Below are 23,929 nucleotides of genomic sequence, written 5' to 3' on the forward strand. Positions count from 1 at the left end.
TTGAGATAATTACTGATGTCTTTCCATCCTGGCATTGTGTTAAAACACACCTTAATACTTTGCAGCTCCACTGTTTCTGCCACTTTACTCTCTGAATACATACAAGATCATTAAGAGTGTTGTTTTGATAGATCTCTTCAGTTTTTTTAACTGTGGTTAAAGCTTATCATGTTGCTTTGCGAGTTTTACTGTTTTTATACCTCCACCCTCTTATTGCTCTGTTAGTATCTTAATTTTAATTTAAAAAAAACATTCCTTTACCTTCTGCTCATTAGGCTGCAAATAACCTGATGGGCAGCACAAGTCGAGTGGTCACATATTAACCACATGAGCTGACCTTGCGATTCACCTGGAGGCCCAAAGAAAGGAGTTGGTTCTGCCCAAACAGCGTTAAAGCGCTGCTTCCTCTTATAGGACGCAGATCATTTGGCTGTCATTTGAGGAAGTTTTCTAATCTTAGCCGTGAAACCTATCTGTCCGTCTCAGAGGACTGCTGGGTCCAAGCAGAAGACTGCAGCCTCAGTCGTGTTTGCTACCTGCGTGCTCTGGCAGGAGTTTAGAATGAGAGTTAAAGGTAAGAGCTTCTTGCTGATTGTTAGAACCTCAGATCTCAGTGTTGGTGGTTTACTGCCAGCTGATGTAGAAGCTAAAGGTATCTGTGACCTTTTCTGCTTGCTGTGCATTAAACTCTTTAAACTGCAGTAACATATGTGACAGTTAACCTACAGTATTTCTTCAGAAAGGCTCATTTTTAAGGCTGTGGTGGTAATAATTTTTTTATTCTTGTTTTCCTAGGTATTTGTAAAAAAAAAAAAAGTCTGTTTTTGCAGATTTTCTATTTGAGTACATTAAAGATAGTTTTTTTCTGCGAACTTCTAACAACAAGACTCTGCACCCTGATCGATTTCCAAAATGAATTTTATCCACACTGGATCTGAGGAGTTCCTGCTCCTTTCAGGTTTGCATTCTGGCTGCTCATGGAACAGGAAACGGGGGAGATGTCTGGTCAGTTTTAGCTTGTGTGTGTTGTTCTCCAGCATAGAGTTGGCAAGAAGATAGTGTCTTATGTTATCCTGAACTGATTTACTAAATGATGGACAGGTTTTGTTTATTAAGAAGAGCTGTGAATCTGCTCGGTACCCTTTTTTCTTGATATTTCTACCCATATTGGCTCTCATCAGACTGACTTGAAGCTTCGCTTTGAGTTATGTGTTCCAGCTGCTAGCAGTTTATTAGTCAAAAAGCTATTCAGCTCTACACAGACAGAACATGAAGCATCCTGTTTGTGTTCACCATGTAGATCATATCGATGGTTCTGCTTGCTTAGAAGAATCCGTGAAGCCAAATTTGGAAAAAATTGGATAGAAATGAAGGAATAACCTGATAATATTCATTGCTGATCACGACTGCTTTGATTTAAATGAAATGCAGAGATGCACAGTGGATGATGGCCCTCATGGTTTGTTTGAACACTACCTGTGACTAGTTACATGCTGCAAAAATCCTTTGTGTCCTTATCTCTTAAGATTTCATTTTTATTTGATGCTTTGCTCTTTGCTTGTTTTTGCAAACTGAAGTACCGTTTAGAGGACTTTAACTCATTTCTCTTCTTAGAGTTTAGATATTTAAGATTTTTTCTTTTAATGGTGAGCAACCTAAACGGCAGGCCAAGCAGCTCAGAAATATAACTTGAGTCTATTTGGGTGTTGGACCTGGTTGGTGCTCACTGTAATGGTTGGTTCATATGTCTGGATCAGATCTATTATTGAATGACCTACAGACTTGGCCCAGTGACAGAGCTGTGCAGCTTTATTTGGGTTCCCACTGTAAACAAGAAAACCTGAGCTGCAGTTAAGTGAAAGTTTATCTTCCTAGTGGCTGAAAGAGCGACTTCACTTTCACACAGCTTGAATCTGATAGATGGTTATATCTATTGACATCCAGTGATCTCCACTAAGCTCAGATCAGGTGTAGCTGATCAGATTTAACATGCCTTACGGCTGTTGGATTTCTAAGGTCCAGCTGTATTTGTGTCCTCCATGCTGTCTCACATGATGAGCTTAAGCATTCATACTGAAGAAGACAATACGATCTGGACGGTCGTTACAAAACAAGGCTTCAAAGCAGCCATTACCTTTTATATTTTTATAGCCCCGTTTTCCTTTTTACTAGAGCTTTTTGTTGTTCTAACCTTTGACATTGCATGATGGATCTTTGATAGCTGGACTATAACCCAGCACACCTTCAGAGCACAATCACTGCTCTCAAAGTGTGAATCTGAATTTATGTGAGATTTTCATTCTAGGCTGTGTCTGGTTGCAGGGTCATTAAACAACGTGTGACCCAAAATTCAACAGCTGGGATTAGATATATTGTCTAGGGATGGTGCAGACCTGCTGTACAGGACGCATAGTCGTGTTTGGGCTGCAAATATATGTTTTTGAATATTGCTTCAGATGTTGAAGAAAATTATTTATAGGTTGATGAAGTTTCTGAATTATTGTGTTTTCTCCTAAGACGTTGAACCCAGCCAAAAGTCCACCACTTTGGAGGAGGAGAATGACACAGTCGTCACTGCTGTTGATGAGAACTGAATCTGTAACCTTAAATGTCAGATTCAAACAGATCTCTGATCACATGAAGCGGTCACCAGCTTTCATCAAGAAACGCCACACTCTGAAAAGAAACGGACACATTTTTCAACTCCACTCCTGTAGATTATTAGTTTAAACTCAAGTTCAGAATAAAATGTAGCTCCACAAAAACCAGACTGCAGATTACAATTAAGCCAATTCTGTGTTCTGACAAATTTTTTTAATACTAATAAAACTGCTGCCAATCTCTCCTCTTCATAAACTGTATATGTGACTAAATGTTTGTTTTTGTCTCAGTTTGCAGGTTGCATGGTAATCTGGACTTGATGCATGCCAGTTGCATGACTGCAGAGGGTCTTGTTGTGAAACTGAGAGCACACAGCGGCAGCCATGGCTCAAACAGTACACGTAAACGGCAATGGTCCAGGTAAACCAGCCTTTATGTTTAACTTACACTGAAATAGGTTTGTGACAGGGTTTATGTTATGGAAACGTACCGAACTGCAAGGGGGGAAAAATAGGACAGATCTGTAAAGCCACATTTGTCGTCGATATGAATAAACTGATTTTTTTGTGAGCGGCTGGAGGCATACCGTTATTCACAGCTAATAATTAGTCTTCTGTGTTTCCACATCACTGCAGCTGCAAGCTTTCCCACCTAATCCCGGGCTGAAGCAATCGCAAAATGAAAAATACATTAGTAACGTTGTAGTACCAACAATGAACCCACAACAACACCTGAGCTCTATCGTGCCATGTGATGGGAAAGTGGGTATAAGATGTGGTCATTCTGACTACACATTTAGTTTTCCAGAAAATTTTATTATTCCATTAAACTAATAATAATAGTATTTTTAACACTCAAAAGTATGTCCATAGTGTATGTACTCATACTTGGTCTGGGCTCCTTTGCATAAATTACTGCATCAATGCGGCGTGGCATGGAGTTGATCAGGCTGTGGCACTGCTGAGGTGACAAGAAGGCCCGCAGGGGGAATTGGTGCATCTCTTCCTTTTTATATATTTCTACCTACTGATGTCGCTACTTACTCTGTTCAGATTGGCCGACGCATATATTTCCTGCCCTAGTTTTAGTTGAAAAGTTGCAGATTTTTATTCAAATAATTTAGATTAATGGTTTCTATTATTCTAATGAATTCAGTACATGTAATAAGCCTAATTTCACCTGTTTTCTTATATAAATATGAGTCAAATTGATTCATCAAATCCATTATAATCCTAGTGAATGTCTCACATATTCACAGGAATGTTAAATATTAGCTAACCAAAGTACCTCTTGGTTCGAACCGAGGTTGTTCATGGGATGTTTCTGTTAACATTTTTACAGGACGTTTTAATTACATTATCTGTTCACACGGCAACAGTAAAGACATGTAAAATGGTGTAATTCCCCAGCCTTGCCACTAGAAACTAGAATGTTGTTTTGAAACTCAACATGTGCAAACACTTCCTGCTTACAAAACGGGAGAAAATTAGCACTTTGTTGCAGAACCGTCCTTGGATTCAAAAGAGTCAGCAGCACAAGGAAGTACTCCGCAGTCTGCCATTGTTCCTTCTAAAATCTTTGTCTTCAGTGGGGTTTAAAATGATTGGCAGCGGCTATGTTTTGCTCTTGCGCTTTAATTTCTACTGATTTCAGTCATACTGCGCATGAACCAGTGCCTTCCCGTAACAGAGATTCCAAAACCGGGATGTTTTCAAACAGTTAAACTCTGGAAGCCGTTCTCAAATTGTGACGTTTTCATGTGTCCTCGTCATGTAAACAAGCAGTAGAAATGGAAATGAACGTTTCCATTTTCACCAGAAAACATCGTGTTAACAGGAACCTCAACCAAGTGTGAGCAAATAACCTTTCGGAAGTAGTTGAGGTTATCTAAGCCAATATTCATGGTTTTGAATAGAGTTGCACAATATATTTATTCACAGTTGTTGCAACATTGCATTTGGAGAGGACCGCTTGGATCCAATTTTTAACAATCTCTCTGTTCTCAGGACCAAGCGGGGCATCCCAACTACCCACTGACTGCCCATGCATAAAGACACTTGTTTAGAGTGCAACTGAGAGTTAAATTATGTTGTTTTGCATCTGGTTAAGGTGCAGCCTGCTTTCTATTGCTGCCCCGGGCTACTGCTCACATGGTCCATATCAGAAAAGGCCACTGCCTGGAAGATTAAATTGCATGTCAAATCAGTCAAGGATTACTTATCTTACAGTCAAATTTAAATAGCTGTTTCAGGCTCAAAGTCATTTCGAATCTCATTGTATGCACATGTACTAAGCATGAAGTCTAATGTAGAAAAGCCAAGCAGAGATGGAGCAACTCAAAGAACAACATTTAAGCTCCTAATTCTAGCAAATACACTGCTGGAAAATATATGCAAGCACAAGTAGATAATATGCAGCTTATATTGATTACAGGCATAACCGATGTTTGTTTTATTTGCATGGTGATGTAGAAAAAAAACTGCTTCAAAGAAATGCACGATTAGGAATTTAATCACGTATAAAAAGATGTGAAACATATGAAAAGATTTGAAGAACTGAGTTTAATGGATGTAAAATCATACAATATAGTCTGCAGCATTTCTGAAAGGACTCAGAGGGCAGTTTTTAACCCAGATTTGCTCTGCTATGGGAAGAGGTGATCAGAACTAAAACAGTTCTTTATTTGGGAAGTAATATTTAATTCAAATACCCTGAATCTACTTGAGATTTCTCCAAAAGACTGATTTTTATTTTTTATCTTTTTGGGTGATCTGAGGAGACCACTGTGTATGATTCCTTTACAAATCCTGCTGCATGGTGGCTTAATGAGACCCTGAAGGCCTTGTCCTAGCTGGAGTACCAGAGAACCCAGAGATGTGATGTTCATGTCGGGCCAGCGAGTCGACGTCCTGCAGCTCATTTAAACTCACTGAAGCAGTTTTGTTCCTGTGGCTGTAAAAGACCCAGCTGCTACTTAAAAACTCCCCCATCGAACCATTCAGCCACTTTCCTGTGTGTTTGTCTTAGTGCTGTGAGGTTCTAATGCTGTGTGCCAAAGCGTGCCGGACTCCAACTAAACAGGATAATTGTTTTATTTACTGCTGCTGACAGCTCCCTCTATCCAGCAGAGCTGATGAATTGATGAATCTCGGGGTTGTTTAAGTGTGACTGTGTCTTTGTGTGCATTAATCGCTCCATTGTTGGGATTGAAAACAGACTTCAGCAATAAAGCGAATAACTTCACCAGCTCAAAATGAGCAAAAAAATCTGCAATGTGAAAGATTAAGATTTGGCTTCCAACGTTGGAGATCCCATTAGACGTCACGCGAAGTGTCATTTTATCTTGGATGTTTCCTGTTAAAACAGAAGTTAATGAAGCAGCTCTCCGCTATGAAAGACACGCTGTCCTCTGATTGGTTAGCTACAGTGGCCTGATGGCTCCCTGTTCCACCTCACATTGATTAAATCTAAAGACTCCAACTGGGCTGGTTAAACACCAAGTCTGAAATTGCATTACACCTGGACAAGAACGTAGAACAGCAACAGACAGAATCTACAAGACGTTAATATATAGCAATTTATGAAATCTATTTTTGTTTCTAGTTTCCCCTATTTCCATTTTTATTTTTCTGAAAGTCATCTGCTGCAAAGTAAACATGTTCTTTGATCTGAAAATATCTAACATGGTTACATTTTGATGGTTTAACAAAAAAAAAAAGTCATTAAATGGGATTGATGTAGCAATTAACAGTTTATTGTAAAGCTCCTAAAAATCTGTCAATTCTTTTTAAACTTATAAAAAAAAAAAAAAAACAGTAAGAAAGTGTTTGAAGTCAGAAGAATAAACCTTCATATCTATTTTAAAAACTTAGCTTTCTGTGGTCTTCAAACACTTGACCTGAAAGAGACGTAGCTTTAATATTCATGTTGAAAGGAATGCCTCCCCTGACCCAGTTAGAAATTATTCAGTAAACATGCATCTTCCTCTGCTGAAGATCTTTGCACAGGGAGACGTTGGGTGCGATGCTAGGCTAACGTTAGCTTGCTTCCGTCTGTAATCCCGCATGTCGCCTGTTTTCTTGCAGTTCCACGTTAATCATGCAAGGATAACCTACAGAAAAACAGTTTTCCAGTTTTCATAAACGCAGCACGTGGCTTTGAACATTATTTATTTATTTGCTCAAAATGTTTTCAATAAAAGCATCTTTATAACCGAAAACGTACAGAACATAACACCACCACATCCACTCCAGAAGAAAGTTGAAAGAATGTAAAATAACTTGCTGAAGTTATTAAAATAAAACTTCCTACCTGATACACTTTCACATTAATGTCCCAGAAAGTTGGGACCAATCTAATGTGTCTTCATGATCCTGCACTAATGGAAGATGGGTAATGCAGACAGATAGGGAGTTGCAGCAACCAGTGGAGTCTTTATTTTGCTGCTTCTTCCTTTTAATTAACATCGTAAACAGAAAACCCAGCTTCTACAGCATTCAGCACATTACACTTTAGTTGCGGATTTCCCAATTTCAACATTTCTCAACTGGCTCAGAGTCTTAATACTTATCGTTAGTGAAGTACTTGTACTAACTTTCCCCATTTTTGTGTCGTGTGGATTTTGGCAACAAGTGCTTGTCTTAGCATATGGCAAATTTGTGTTGATATCAGCAGCAGCCTTATCTGAAGAACTGCAGCATGTTTAGGGTCAAAATGGGTGTTACACTAAAGACTTTTCTCTTTTGATATTTTAACCACCAACAACAAACCATAAAAGAAAACTTATTTATTAGGCCACAGTTCGCTCAGAAATTAACCCAATGTCTGTTTTTCTTGACCATCTATGAGAGAAAACTGAGACGCTCAGTTTTTTTTGGTGCTGCTGGTTTCTAGAGGAAGCCCAAACATTTAATTCAACATGTACAGCATGAAGTTGTTGAATTTGGCAGCAGCTTTTGGCCCAAACCAGTGACTTCCTACACGATCACAGCTGTCCGTTCCAGCTTTAAAGTAATTCTCTGTGCTTTATTTTAAATCATCCAGTTGTTTTCTGATTGCAAACGGGCACTGAAGCATCCTGTTTGACGTTCTGCAGCAAGAGCCGTTGATCAAACACAGACTTTGTTTTTGTTTTTTTGTAAGTAATTAACCGTGCAGGCAGGGGCAGGAAATACCAGCCTGAATGTGTCTTACTCGTGCTGTGGGGACAAAATCAAAATCCCAATGAAGGAAAGCATTTGTTGTTTTACTGGGTTAAAGGGATGACCAGAGCTGGGTTATGCTGTAGGGCTGTGGGGTTCTAAGAATATTAATGTTGCATGAAAATCTCATGTTTGCCTAAACTATAGAAATTACTCTATCTATATGTAAAGAAACATAACTCATCTGACCATCTACTCATGCAATTTTTTGTTACTTTACCAGAGTGTGTAGTATACAAACTTAATGTCTGAACTTCTTTCTTGTTTGCGCAACAAAGGAAAGCTTTTTGGAACACCCATCACAGTCCTGACGTCCAAACTGATGTCAGTCAAGTGTGTTCAGTTCAAACAGGAGTCTAAATGATCTGCAGTCTGAACTCCTTTTGTGCTGTGTTTATGTTACAACCCGGCCGGGCTCCTGCCAGTTTTAGATGCGTCTCTGCTCCAACGCAGCTAATTATTGAAAGGTGAATACTACCTTACTTACGTTTTTCATTTTAGGTTTTCAACATGTCAATAAAAATGTAGCTCTAATTTAAAAAAGAAAATAAAGTCTTCATCTGCATCCAATTGCCTACGCCAGGGGGCCATATTTGTACCATTCTTGAATTCCAGTCGAAGTGCTACATAAAATTAGTCCAGCAGTGGCAAATAGGCCCCGGGTCCTACTTTGGGCTGCACTCCTCTAGGATAATGCACTTTAAATGGTTGGTATGACTGGAAAAGTGCTGCTTAATTTCATCACATTTAAATATTTTAGTTTCAACATTTTGTGTAAATACAGTAATACCATAAATCTGTGGTAATTTTACTTAATGTTATCATACAGTGAGATTCTCCTACAGGCAGATTTCTTTACAAGTACAGAAGGGGACTTGTCTGCTCTGGTTGGATAACAAAGGACAGACTGATTTGGACCAGAAGCCTGATTTATTCAGTCTGTGAGGGCAGCATGGATGTGAAAGGCTTTTGCTAGCTCTAAACTTAAACATTAAACACAGCTGGATCATAAATAAACAAAGGTCTGCTTGTATATCTTTATCTTTAAATCAACCTACTCAGAAGAGCTGAGTTTGAGCTTCAAGTAATTGAACAGAGGAAAGGAGAAACATCAGAGTTAGCGCAGCTTTTTAAACAACTGCTGCTAAAAAATGCTCCTTGTTGCCACATTCATGGAAAAGCTTGGATGTTTTACAGGAGTTTCATGTTCAGCACATGTCGGAAGTGTAGAAGCGGCCAAAATATATTCGTATGAGCTGTTACTGCGTGGGCCGCTCTGGCTACAATGGGAAAAAATGTGCAATACAACAACTGTGACCAATTAGCATGTGGTTTCTGTCTGGTTCAGGGCTGCCAATCATCTGTCAAAGGCGGATTTTAATCCTGCAGCTTCAAACCGAGAATAATTCTGAACTGCAGAGATGGGTTCTAGTTGCGATATTTTAACGTCCTAGCTAAGAGAAGCGGATCAGGGCTGGAGGTTCTGCTCCAACCGCCAATGTACCTTTTTAAAGCACTAAGTAAAAGGCTTGGATATTTTCCTTTGCTCCTGCCAACCCAAAAGGTAAATAACTTATTTTATTTGTTTTGAGGAAAGCTCGGGTGTGGCGTCTCAGGCAGAACTTTTTATTTTCTTGACTTTATTTTTAGTTTAGAATAAAGATTTATACACATGCCGAGGAAAAATGAATCCTATAGAAAATTTTAAACCTTCCTCTTCCTTTATGTGCTGTAAAGGTCTGTGAAATTATGCTAGGCTTTGGTGGGGCTGTTGTTTTTGAGTTCCTTAAATACTTGCAGCGTTTAGTCATGCTGGTGGAGCTCGGTTTGAGAAAAGTTTATTGGGAGCAGTTTCAGGAGGCCTGATGCCTTGAGCAAACAGTCTAGTTTTAGGCAGAGACCATGAAATAACCAGGATATACTGAAAATATCTTGAATAATTTTTTGGTGCATGTAGCATTAGTTTTTGCAGCTCTTTAAGTGGGAAACGAGCGGCGATGAGAAAGTTGTGTCACTCTGGTCCATTACTGGCAAACAAACAACAGAACAGCTGTTTGTAACTACAGCAGCGTCCAGAGGTCTCCTCAGTCTCTTCAGCCTGATCGCCTCCAGTTGTCCCCTGGTGATGAGGTCATCACTCAGCTGTTCGAAGTTTCTCTTTGTACCACGTAGCTGCCTCTGAGACTGAGACATGACCCCTGTCCCCGTCGGTGCTCGTGCCACGAGGGGAGTCCTCCAAAGCAGTCAACACTAGACTTTTTCTCTGCAGCCTCATAGAGGATCATTTATACACCAAAACAAACAGGACATAGTTTCTTTTTTTAAAAGGCCGGGCAGCACGCTGTACCGCTACGCCACGCGCCCCCAAAGAAAGTTACTTTAAATAATCTGTTGTCAAGGTGGGAATGAAATGTCTGCAGGGCATATAAGAACTGATACATGATCAGTGTGACATAAAAAGATCAACAACCTGTAAGTTTGTTTTAGTGGCTTGATGGCAGATGTCTAAAAACAAACAAAATGAACAAGCAACAATTAACAGAAAGAGAAAAGAATTAACAAGTATTTTTACATCTTAAACTTTTCTGTACTATGGGGCGCTGCGTGGTGCAGCAGTAGAGCGAGCTCCCCATACACAGGCTGTAGTTACAGCCGTCCTGGGTTCGATTCCTGACCTTGAGACCTTTGCTGCATTTCTTTCCCCCTTTTTTTTCTGTCTGCTGTCTGTCCAGAAAGGCCACAGGTGCCAGAAAGATATTTTAATAAACCAACACAAAGCAGCACTTATTTGTAAATTATAAGGGATTTTTAAAGTTAATTACCAGTAAAATCTGAAAAGGATGTCAGGCATTTATGTTACACACATTTACATCCTGTACAAGCAACTGCTTTCAGAAGCTAATTGGTAAACGGAGTCCCATGTTTGTTCTCAGTATAAATCCTTTTGGCCCCTTGACAACTTTAAATTTAGGTTAAACTGGGCTCTTTTGGTGTTCAACTGGGTCTAGAATCAAACCAAACAAAATCACTAGAACTCTATTCCTTCTTTGACAGGTCCAGAGGTTATAGATTCTGACGTAGAGCTGATTTAAGTAAGAAAAACAGTGGCCCTGCACCACAGCCTGAAAATCTGTACCTAATTTCAGCATCAGCTTATTTATTAAATTATTATTCAAGCAGGTTCAAAGTTTATACTTTGTACTCAAATGTCCAGAATATTTTAACATTTAAAATAGTTTGAGTTTAACCAGGAGGTAATACATAAAGAGAAAAATGTTTTGCTGCGTTTTGAACCAAAAGACCATTTATTTTCCTTTTAGATGCTTTTATGCACTCTGTACAACACAGATGTTTGAAAATGATCATAAAATGATTTAAACAAATCCATTAAACTGAAGCTTTGTAGAAAACAAAATGCAATGCCTAAAGAAGCAAATATTAGCCTAATAAAGAGTTTTGTTTTACACACTTGAGCTTGAATTGGACTGATGCTGTTTGGAGAAAGTATGTTCTGAAAGTAAATTAGAGCATTAAGTTTGACATGTGCATTAGCTGAGCTGTTTGCATGGAGAACAGACTGTTATTGTGGAGAGATCCCCTCCCTCCACTGAAGAACTAGACTCTTATTTGGAAAGGGAAGCACCCAGCTCAGAAGCTCGTCGGATTGGACGAAGCAGCTGTCCAATAGCGCTGCAGAGCAACGCTGCGCTGACTTTTTTTCCTTCTCTTGTGGAGAAAGGATTGATTAGTGAATAGTGAAGAGAAACTGCCTGGTCTGAGCTCTGTCTGCTGGTTAAACCAGAAGAATAGCGAGAACGGTGTTGGTCTGAGGTGAGGGAAGCTTGAACAGCACGGCAGCAGTTTATTTATGTGTGGAAAAAGTCCAGTAATGTTTTTTTTTTTTTTTTTAAATGTGTCCCTCTGTCATCTCTTCCAGAAAGAGCACAAACATGCCCGAGCACTGGAGATGAGAAGGACTCCTACTACGTTGAAACTCCTTACAGTTACCAGTTAGACCTGGATTTCCTCAAATATGTCGACGACATTGAGAGGGGCAACACCATCAAGAAGCTGAGTATCCAGAGGAAACCCAAAGTGGCCAAACCTCTGGCAACACCTCGGAGCACCACTTCCAGGGTTGGCGCACGGCCTGAATGGACCTCCACGGACTCCCTATCCTCCTCCAACAGCGACGGCAAACAGTCCCCAGTCTTTTTCCCCTCGAGGCACCAGGTTGCCGCTCTGTTGACCCTAACCCTCCCCAGGGGGACCATTGAAGTTCCTGTAGGTCAGTCCTACTCGGCCTTGGCAGAGCAGAAGCAGCTCCTTCCTCCACCTTCACCCAGGTTTGCTCCTCGTCACAATCCCCAAGTGGAAAAGACGCTCATGGAGACGCGTCGTCGGCTCGAACAGGAGCGTCTGCTCGTGCAAGCCCACAACGAGCCTCTGATTCCCTGCCGTCATCTCGCCAGCTTTGGTGGCATGGGCTCCAGCAGCTCTCTGTCATCTTACTCAAGTTCAGTCGCCCCAAGCCAGATCTCCCCCAGCACCCACCAGCTTCTAGCTATTAACGGCCTGTCTAATGGAGAATATAACCCTTATTACTCACAGTCCAGAGGCAGCTCCATTCGCCACAGCCCCATGAGCTCTGGTGTGGCCACGCCGGTGACCAACGTCAGCCCGTTACACCTGCAGCAGATCAGAGAGCAGATGGTTGTGGCCCTCAAGAGGCTGAAAGAGCTGGAGGAGCAGGTGAAAACCATTCCCATCCTACAGGTGAAGATCGCAGTTCTGCAGGAGGAGAAAAGACAACTAGCCGCTCAGACAAAAAACCAAGGTCTCAGTGGCTTCCGCAAGCGTTCCTATAGTGTGGGCAGTGCTGACCAAATGGAGAGCTCTGGATCTATCCAAAAGGAAACCGAGCTGCACATCATAGAGCCAGAGGTCCAGAAGAGCTCCCAGCGGCTGGAGGAGTTCAGGCATCTGGCTGCTGAGGTCCAAGCCTTGGAGAAGACGACCAAGGAGAATAACATTGCTGAAGTTCAGCCTCAAAACCAAGTGCACCAGAAATTGATCGGTGTAGTTACAGATGAAAATATGAAGAGTCTTTCCGTCTTCCCGAGCAAACGGCAAAAAGACAGTTGTTTCCAGGACACGGGAATGATGACGGAGCGGCTGGAGATGCGGAGTGCTGGAGTTCTTGTGACTGAGACCATGCTGGGCATGACCAGTGAAGCTGACAAAGACATAGAGCTCCAACAGCAAACGATCGAAGCTTTGAAGGAGAAGATCTACCGCCTAGAGGTCCAGCTTAAAGAAACTACTCATAAGATGGAGATGGGTAAGCTAAAACTGGAGCTCCGAGCAGCTGGCGGGTCAAACAAGAAGAAGGCGGACAAAGGGCTGATGGTGAGGCCAGAGATGTACAACGCATCTGTAGAGGCCAAAGTCCAGATGCGCAGCCAGGGAGTAGGCGAACATCTGGAATTCAACCATGCAAGTACAGATAAAACTCTGCAGACCCACACAGTGGGAGTGTCCTGTCAGGTCGGCACGCAGAGCACTGCCACAGGACCTGACCTCCCAATGGACCAGTGGGTGGTGCATCAGCGGGTGGAGATGAATGACCAGTGTGTGGGGAGACGGGTAGAGACATGCCACCAGAAGGTGGGGATGGAGCTGAGTATTTGTGAAGCAGGAGTAAACACTGAGGAGTTGGTGGACAAACTGGGCCTCTTCAGAACCATGACGGAGCCGAACAAACAGTCCAGATCAGTTGGCTGTGGAGATTGCTCGGTGGATGTCAACATCAGTCCCGTGAAGACGTTTGTGTCGCAAGGAACCGACCCAGATTTTGTGGGTAAGGTGGACTTCGCTGTTATGACTGCTCCCGATTCAGCATCTCAGCAGACCAGTACTGATGCAGAATATGAGAGCAAGTCCACAAACACGAAAACAGTCGAGGTGACGAACTCCTTCACTGACATGGAGTTGAGCACCTGTGATAAGCACACCAACACGGCAAGACCTGAAACAAGGACTGTAGCTGCTGGGGAGGGACTCGTCAAAGATGTTCTAACAGCAAAGATGCGTTCAGTCGCGGTTGGAACCACCAGCGAAGTGGGGTCGTTTCCCAGCAAACCAAACCCGACTAAAACCAAAGAATGTGGGGTGGGCCCAGTTAGCATCCATGATAACTTCTTAATTGGTTTGAAAACTCGAAACATTGCATGTGGTCCTTCGCAGCCTGCTGACTCTGCCGCAAGCAAGGAGGTGAAGACCGAGGCCGCGGCACCGCAGCCACAAGGTGGCGTCGAACTGGATCATTACATAGAGAGGGTTCAGAAGCTGCTGCAGGAGCAACAGATGCTGCTAGCAGAGAACTACAGTGAGCTGGTGGATGCTTTTGGCCAGCCCCAGACCCAGTTCGGATCCATCAACAGTCAACTGGTCAGCACGCTGTCGTCCATCAACTCGGTGATGAAGTACGGGAGCGCGGAGAACAAGCTTCACTCAGACTCCAGCAGAGGTGAAGATGTTTCACATACACTTGCTTTCAATATCCCAACACAACATTCCTCTCCCTCAGAGTGCTTCAGCAACATGAGGTTCGAGTGGTGATTGGCTCAGAGTCATGCCAGGCAATTAAAGCATAGTTTCAAGGGCAGACAACTGAAAACACACACACACACACACACACAATAAACCTAAATGTTACTTAAGAAGCAAAAAGCTACAAAACAGCCCTGTTGAAGCTCTAAATGTATTTCTCTCGTCTCGTATATCAGTTTCATAAATGTCTTACAGGAACACCTAAATGTGCTTTATATTAAGGTTATACATAAATAAGTGTGACCTGAAATGCTCTCTACCTATTGGTTGTGTATTCATGCAATTCCACTAACTAACAACAGATAAATAATGTTTTTACCGTATTTTCCGCACTATAAGGCGCACTTAAAAACCTTAAATGTTTTCAAAAAATGACAGTGCGCCTTGTAATCCGGAGCGCTTTATATATGGATCAATTGGTTAATTGGTTGATCCATACTGGTTGTACACGGCACTCTGTCAAAATGTTTCAGTACGACTGATAAACTACAAAGCCGCACCGCTTGCAGCATTACGGCTACCGTAGTCAGGGGTGTCGCCGAAGTAATAGCGGTAAACACCTGTACTGTGCTTACTCCTAGTCCAACACCACTTGTGTGTGTATAACGTTTGAATGTACTGTTACAGGAATTGCCTGAACTATATGTGATTAGAAGCTCAGTGTGTGGGGTGTATGTTTCGTGTGTGTGTATGGAAGATGTTGACATTACTCCTCCGGACAGAGGTGGCGCTGTGTGCTGCCGTAGCTGAGAATCAAGAGTGAAGGAGTGACGTCGGTATTATTGTGTGTGTGGGGTGGGTAGAGACGGCGACCGGAGCAGCGGTGTATGAGTCTGTAAGCCCTGTGTTTTTACGTGCTGCAAAGTCATTAAAAAGAACCCCGAATCTCGTCAACAACTCAGTGTTTTGATGCTGTTTCTTCATGTTCAACTCAGCAACGTATGAGTGAGGGAGTTAACCCCGAGGAAACTAGTAACTTCGGCCCTGGAGAAAGCGTCTCCCCTGTGTCATCAGACTACGGTCAGGGGACAGAAACAGGAAAGGTTAACACTACTAACGTTTGATTTAGTGCATCAAACTGTTTCTTTTACGTGTTTACTGAATCAGGGAAAAGTTCCCTTTCACGTTTTAACTAACGTTTGATTTCAACTTCATAGACTCCAATGCATTCCTAACGTGCGGTTGGTTCTATTCAATAGATTTCTATGTAGAGGAGACCTTACCATGAGAGTGAATGGAGTTATCAGAACGCTGGTTTGTAGTGTATTAATAAAGTTTGACTGACTGACTTATCTGACTGTTTTGTTGACATTCTCTTTAGCACAGCTCCATCTAGTGGATGCATAACGCAACCCCAGTCAAACGTTTGACTGCAGTAGCTTCTATTCTATGCGCCTTATAATCCGGTGCGCCCTATATATGAAAACAGTTCTAAAATAGACCATTCATTGAAGGTGCGCCTTATAATCCGGTGCGCCTTATAGTGCGGAAAATATGGTATTCAACCTGGGGAAGCCGAATATAAATGTTTGGCATCTTTTTCAGATTTTAAACCATGTATTCATTTTCTTCCTCTTCACAATTAGGCACGACTTTGAGTTGGGCTCTCACATAAAATCCCAATAAGGTTATTGGGATATTGATAAATTGTGAAAAGGTTTGAATACTTTTGCAAGGCGCTGTAATATCCATTGTAGAACCTTATGCCGTATGATCCCTCTCAGCTGGTGGTTGTTTCTTCCCGTCAGTATTCGGGTTTGAAAACAAACAAACAAGCCCTATGGTAACATTATAATCAGTAACTGTTTACCCAGCTAAGAGCTAACATTGGGTGAAGTCTTCTTCTTCCTCCTTAGCTGGTGGAGGCTGGGAGCTGGTTGTGGAGTTTAGTGTTCAAACGTGGTCTATAGATGAACCTGATAGGATCAGACGGGTCAAAGTTATTTCTGACCTCAAAAAATGGTCTTTGATCAGGAACCAACAGTGAGCTCATTTATGTTACGTAACAAGCATTCATGCTGACTGGCAGATGAATGTGGGGGCGATTGTCTGATGTGTGCAAGCTTGTTTCTGGCCTTTTGTGGAGCGCTGAATGACTAAGCAGTTCCCTTTTTAAAGTAAATGTACTCAGTAGATTTAACAGCAGCACACATAAAGCGTTCTGTTCAAAAAGTTGTAATGTCAAAGGTTTTACTAGTAAGTCTTGTCTTTTTTTCAAATACGGACTAAAATAAATCTAATTGAAGGGATGGAAAACGCAAAGTAAATATGTGGATAAGAAACTCGCCCCCACTGTTAAGTACGGTAGTTGATCTATGATGCTGTGGATCAGTTTTTTCTGGGAATCATAAACTCTCTGAAATACCTGAAACGTTTAACTTAAAATGTGGACTCTGCCATTTTATAAAAATGGGTCTTTTAACTGGATAATGATCCAGAACACACAGCCAAATGAACACAGAAATGTTACTTCCGATGTAAAATCAACCTCCTTCCGTAGTCCTCTCAGTCCTTAGACCCGGATCCTTTAGTTTAGCTGAAGACAAGAGAACATAAGAAAGACCCAGGAATCTGGACCATCAAGAGCGGCGGTGTGCAAACGTTTTCCCATTAGGGCCAAAATCGTCCAGTTGAGAGCACTTGAGGGTCACAAATTAAAAATTTTAATTAATTAATTTTTTTATTTATTAAGTTTTGTAGAAAAGCAATAAAACATTATTGTTCATCCAAAAAATAAAAAGGCTTTTGCACAAGGTTAATAACATGGTTAATAAGAAAAATACTTTTTAGAATAAAAAAGGAAAAAAATGAATAAATAAATAAAATGCAGAACATTTTATCTGTGAAAATCTCACCCTAAACATTTTAAAAAAAATTTTCATCTACATCAACCCTAACCCTTGCAGGACAGATTCACTCCATTGTTGAATTGTGGTCAAGGGGGGGCAAACAAAATCATTCAGGGGCCCGCAAATGGCCCCTGGGCAGCACTTTGGACACCACTGATCTAGAGCAGTGGTGTCCAAAGTCTGTCTTCAAGGATCAGTTTTCTGCATGATTTCGATGTTTCCCTCGTTTAACATACTGTACCTGAATCAGATGATTGAGTCATTAGCATGGTCCTGCAGAACCTGACCTGCTCAGGAGCTAAGTCATCCATTCGAAACAGCTCTGTTGGAGCAGGAACCCATGGAAAACATGCATGACTAGGGTTGGACACCACCTGATATGGAGAGATTGGGCAGAGAAGAACTGAGAGAAATCACTAAAACCCTCCAACATTAAAACATTTTTAAATCTCACTCACTTGTTTTGTAAAAAGTGCCACTTATTCTGGTAATTTCTAGATATAGTTGATTGTGAAAATAAAGGATAATTTTAAAGAAAACATTTTCAACATGATCTATGTACTAGAAAAATAATTTCCTGTGAAAATGCTCAGTATGAGGGATTGCTGCAAAGTCAACACCAGTGACTGTCCACTGTCTCTACATGCTCATCCAGGAGGAGTGAATGCTGCAAGTCACTGACTGGATGCAATCTGCTGGGTTTCCTTAGATAGAAAAACTTTTTATCCAATTTGAATAAATAACTGAATCTGACTGAACCGTTCAATGGTTAGGATTAATTGGAATGTATGAAACTGACTGTTGTGAAGAACCTTGAGACGACGTGTGTTGTGAATTGGAGCTATATAAATAAACTGAATTGAATTGAATTGAAACTGAATTGAATTGAATTGAAAATGCAGGGTGAATGCTATGAATTTTTCCACTGAAAACTGCTAAAGAAGCTGAAGTCAGAAGAAAACTTGAAATGTAATAAATGACCAAAAACATTTGAAAAACAAAAGCATAACTGTCAGCTGATCTACTTAAATCACAAAACTATCAGCTGAAAAAGGCTTACAAGCTGAAGTCGCTGCAAAATCCTATTTATGATCTGATCTGCTGAAGAGGCGCTACGTTTAGCTGAAAACTGGTGGAAAAACTAAAGTTGATGCAAAAACAGATTTTGAAATGTAATAAATTTGCAGAAATCTAATAAAGGCAAAACTAGACTTGTCAGCTGATTCTAAAGTAACATAAATGTCAGCTGAAAACTCAAAAATCAAAGGTCAGCTAATAGGTGAAAGTGGTGCAGAACACGTCTCATGAAGCGAAACTATGAACTAATCTGCTGAAGAATCTGAGCAGTCAAGACGATACTGAACTAAAGCTGATCTAATGCAATAAGAGCAGTGTATATGCTATAATTAGCTAAAGTGTTATGTGAAAGTTTGTTGCTTGCTAACTACCATGATTCCTAGCAAAACAGTTGAGGCAATTTTGTTAAAAATAGGGCCAAATATGTTTACTCGAATAGAAGCAATAAAAGGACAATAAAGAAGGTTTGACCTTCTTGTGAGCAGAAACTTTGAACTTTTATTTCAAGGAAACCGTTTTTCTACCCAGCTGTGGAAATTATTGTGAAAGCAGCCTGACCGAACAGATATCTTAGTTTTTCTCCAACTCCAAACTGACGTAGTGTTGCAGTCTGTCCAGCCTCTGGAGACCGAAGAAGCACGGCTGGTCCAAGATAAAACTCCCTCCGTGTAAACACCAAAAACAGTCTGGCTGTGACCACAAATAAAATTTCCTCAGTTTCATAATTGCGGTTGTGAGAATTTTATGATAACTATTGCTGCATTTACTGACATGTAACTTTGTCCTATTTTAACCTCTCTTTTTGGTGTTTAGCTGATCTGTGTTCAACAATAAAGATGAAAACTGTGCCAGACCCAGTTATTCAGCTAGAAAACTGAAATAAATGCTCCTGATGCCTTCAGCTGCTTGCGAACAACTCTCCTCTATCTAACTGGATCTTGTTTAAAAACGTTAGCGTTTCTCTTCCCTTCAGAGAGCTCTATGCAGCTCAGGTTGCCAGATGTTGGGACAGAAACCACAGATCATCCTGAAAACACTCCTGCACAGCAGCATCAGATCAGCGCAGCAGAGCAGAAGAGCCGCATGGATAAGCAGATGTCTACAGCACTGCATGGTACAGAAACCAGCCCTTTATTTCAAACCTGATCAGGATTCTGGGGGTTTATAATGATACCATCACACCTGTTTGTGTCTTTGTATTGTGGTGATGTGAAGTAAAGAGATGAGATGTTGATTCTTGGGGTAAAAAGTGCAGATTCTGGGTTTATATTGAGAAATAACTGAAACCTCTTCTGCCAGAGCGTGTTTCACCTGTCACTTACCATTTCAGGTCTGTAACCTTTGAACTGGACCTTTTTTGGTGCTGATCTTCCGAATCTTGTTCCATCTGCCCCGTCAGTTCAGACGTGAAAGCCAAAGTCGCTCCTTTTTAAAGGATTTATTTATTTGTACCTATATCTCCGTCCGAGCCGGACCCATTCCAGAACAGCAGTTGCTTCATATCCTGACTGTCACTGATCATTAACTACTTTAGTAGCTAATCATAAAAATGACTCAGGATATTGTTCAGGTGACTGTTATAAATCGTATTGTGTTTTTTTTCTGGAAGGCTCATATTGCAGTAGCCTGAACGGGTTTAATCTCAGCTGACTGCAGTCATTCATATAAGCCTCTCACCAAGTGACAGAAGATGGGGTGGAAAAACTTCATCTGCTTGGACCTTACCAGAGGAGCTGCTATTTCTGTTCAGTCCTACCTGTCAAAACACGGGAAACGTGTTGAATGACTCTGTTGCTACTGAACCCCCACCCACACACACACACACGCACTCTCTCTCTCTCTCTCTCTCACACACACACACACACACACACACACACACACACTCTCTCTCTCTCTCACACACACACACACACACGCTGCATTCAAGTTGTGACTGGACGCGCCACACTTGCAGCCTCTTTGCTATCCCCTGCAGCAGTGAAGAGGCCCCTCCATCGTGGCAAGTCCTGGCAGATGTGCTGAGTGTTCTGGCTCTCTCTCTGCTGGTATTTTTGGTTTTCTTAAGGCCTGCACTTAAAATGACTGAGATGCTTCTGGCTTTGAGGAGACTCCAAGTCTCTCTGAGGGGTTAATGTTGTAGTTCTTAAATGGTCTGTTGGATTTAAAAACACCACCTCTGTTGAATAACCTGCAGGACACTTTTCCCTTTTCTGTCTTCTAGTCCTGAGGGAAATAAAATCTGAATGTGTCAAAATATGAGAAAAACGTAGACTGGTATTGGTCAGAAAAAGACCAACCCAGGGCTGTCCAAAGTGTGGCCCGGGGGGCATATGTGGCCCCTAGACTGATTTTGTGTGGCCTCTGACTTCAGCTCAAGAATGATACAAGTTCGACCCTCCAGCACAGGTGGTTGATGCAGATGGAGACTTTTTATTTTTTATTAGGACAAAAGTATTGGTGACAAATAAAAATCTCCTTACCAGGGAACATGTTGAGTACAACATGAATTATTTGTCTTTTTAGAACCAAGCTTTCCTAGTAAATAGGACCACATCTATCCAGGAACCTTTACTGAAAGGCCCACCTTGGTGCATCCAGATCTAGAAATCCAGCTGGTTGGTCCCGAGGTCATCAATCCACTTGCTTTCAAAGGTTTATTTGCTTTCAATTCTACCAAAGATTTATGGCAGTGATGTTAGATTTCATCTTAATAGTGGTTTCCTACATGTATCTACCAGCTGACAAAACCTGAGAGTCTCCTTTAGGCATCAGTGAAACATAACACTGTTCTGTCTTCTCTGATTAATGAAGTCAAAGTGTAAAATATGTTGCTGAAATAATCTGCAGTCAGGTTTTAATCTCCTCCGCATCTGATCAGGTATTTATGTAAATACTGTCATATTTTGAAATATATGTTGCAAAAGAAGCACATAAACATGGAGGTATGTAAGAAATGATGTCTTCTGTCTGTTTGACCTGAAGGTATGAGCTGAGTGAGAAGATGCTGGCTGCCTGTGATGTTCTTAAAACTCACCTCAGCGACTCCAAGGCTGTGAGCAGCGAAGATCTGGTGAGAAGCTTCTGGGTTTCACTTTTTTCGGCGGGTTTGTATCCATCATCTACAAAGAGGGTTTAGTGTCAACTAGACAAGAAATGCTGAACCAGGGAAACATCTAAAACAGGCAGGGCAGTGAGGACCAGGGTTGACAAACACTCCCCCGGGCTTTCTACCATGGCCCTCACAGTCTAAACACCTACGTCCTGAAGAAAACCTGCTGAGCTGGAGAGAATGGAGAGTAAGAGAGGACCCAGCCTAATGAAATATTGTAGAAGAAAACAAAGTGTCGTCTTACTGGTGAAATAGGGTTGTCCAAAGTATTACCAGCTAGTGTACCAATAACTGTGACACATTTTCACATCTGTGTAAACCATTCACTAGTCAGTGTTTGCCATCTACTGCAGCATGAACTTCCTAGGTTGTTTTTGCAGAGTGATCTCAGAGGACACTAAGCTGCAGAGTTTAAACAACCCATTCAAGGATCTGGAAACCAGCCTGGATACCACTGATAGGTCCAAATGTTTGTGGATGTGAGTTTAAGCTGGTTAGTAATCCCAGCCTGCCTCCACAGAGAGCCGTTCTGAACACGGTGCAACACGAGTGGTTCTGAGCGGGCCTTTGAAGCCGTCTCACCAGACGTGCTGCGCCACATCGTCAACATGGCTGACGGCAATGGCAACACGGCGCTGCACTACAGCATTCCAACTTCATTCCATACATAAAATCTCATTCCAACTTCCAGGTGGTCAAGAAGCTGCTAGATGCAGGTGAGAGCTGAAACACACGTGTCTTTTGTTCAAGTAGACTTTTTAAATCAAACAATTGTCTTAATAGACCCTGACCCCATGACAATAGGCAATGAGATCTTTGAAAGCATTCATCACTTATCCAATCAAAAACAAATGTGAGAAACGACATTGACGTCTGTTGGTCTGGAGAGGCTTGCAAAACCATTTCTATGGAAACCACTGTGAGAAAAAACATGGAACAATGATGAATCTTCCCAGGAATGACTGATCTTCCAAAATTCCTTCAAGACCACATCTACAACTCATCCAGGAGGTGACAAAATAAACCAGAACATCTGAAGCTCGGCGGACATCATGTCCGTTGAGGTCAGAGTTCATGATTCTACAGTATAAAAAAAAACGAGACTGGGCAAAAATGGCCGCCATGGGAGAGCTCCAAGGGCAAAACCAACCCAAAGGGCTGTCTTAATTTATCAATGAACATAACTGATCGAACCGTGATTTCTGCCTTCCATGAGAAAATCCTGAAGGAGAAAGTTGTTTGTGACCTCAAGCACATTTAGGTTATGCAGCAGAACATAAAAAAAAAAAATGAAATGAAGGTTCGGGAGTGTCCTAGTCAAAGTGGGAACCTAAATTTGATTGAGCTGCTGTGGCATGACCTTAAAAACGGCCTTTCATGCTTGATTCCCTCCAGTGTTTCTGAATTTAAGCAATGAGAATGAGAAACTCATTAGCACTTATCACAAGCAATTAACAATCAGGTGGTGCCGGCGATGGTGGCACCACCAATTATTAGCTTTTTAAAACTAAATAAATCATCATTTGAAAACTGCTTCTTGTATTTAGCCTGGTTATCTTTTAAATAAAAAATGCGTAAGAGGGCAGCCTTACTTGTTCACAGCGCTGTATTCAAAGTCGAGCTTGTTTGTACTTTGCCTCAGCAGGTTTCTTTTCCATACCTAAACCGTACCGCTGCTCCAACCTCTCTAAAGCTCTGATCGACTGTGCTAAGGTCTCAGACACTTTCTGCCCTAAAAGACTTTTGTCTCCTCGTTCTTTTCTGGTCTTGGTCGCTGTGATGGCACATCCACCCAACCTCCCACGCCAGTCCCTGCTGCTTTTGTCCTCGTGACTCCCCGTTTCCATTAAGGTCTCCCCCTCGTTTCTTTGCAGAGGACGAGTAGTGAAGTGTCCAGATAATAATCATGTTTATAATGGCCTGCAGGTTATCTAAGAAAGTGGCCCGACAGGCCTGGCCTTTTGGTGATGAGTCGGTCACTGGAACAAGCCCACCCAGGGTGGAGGAGGAGGTCCTGAGCTCCCACAGAGTGATTTAAACTGTGTGTTTGTGTGTGTGTGTTTCAGATGTGTACAACGGAAACCAGCAGAACAAGGCCGGATACACGCCAATCATGCTCGCTGCGCTGGCTGCCGTGCAGACGTCCATTTTCTCACATAATGTAGAATATCTCAAATAGTTGAACAGATTTTCTCTTAAGGTCTAAAATTGTGAGAAGATGTCAGACTGATGAGCATTTGTTTTACGTTATTCATTTTAAAATGTTTAAATTCATATTTCTTGGTAATTGTGTGCATCAACCAGATGACTTTCATCTTCACATGAAAATTGAGGTGCCTGAAACGTTGCCTTTAACCACAAGTATCGATTAAAGAGTTAAAATCTGCATGTTTTTCTTTGAATTATTGAATCATTAACAGCAAACATGCCAAAACGTAACACTGCAGATCTCAAATTAACCGGCACAGGACAAACCATGT

General features: G+C 41.6%; 1 pseudogene; it reads left to right on the plus strand.

The window, feature by feature from the left end:
* Positions 1-2,890: 2,890 nt before the first annotated feature.
* Positions 2,891-23,837, plus strand: LOC124865142 (annotated as a pseudogene).
* The last annotated feature ends 92 nt before the right edge of the window (positions 23,838-23,929 follow it).

This window comes from Girardinichthys multiradiatus, unplaced genomic scaffold (genome assembly GCF_021462225.1).
Source record: "Girardinichthys multiradiatus isolate DD_20200921_A unplaced genomic scaffold, DD_fGirMul_XY1 scaffold_27, whole genome shotgun sequence".
Classification (NCBI taxonomy): Eukaryota; Metazoa; Chordata; class Actinopteri; order Cyprinodontiformes; family Goodeidae; genus Girardinichthys; species Girardinichthys multiradiatus.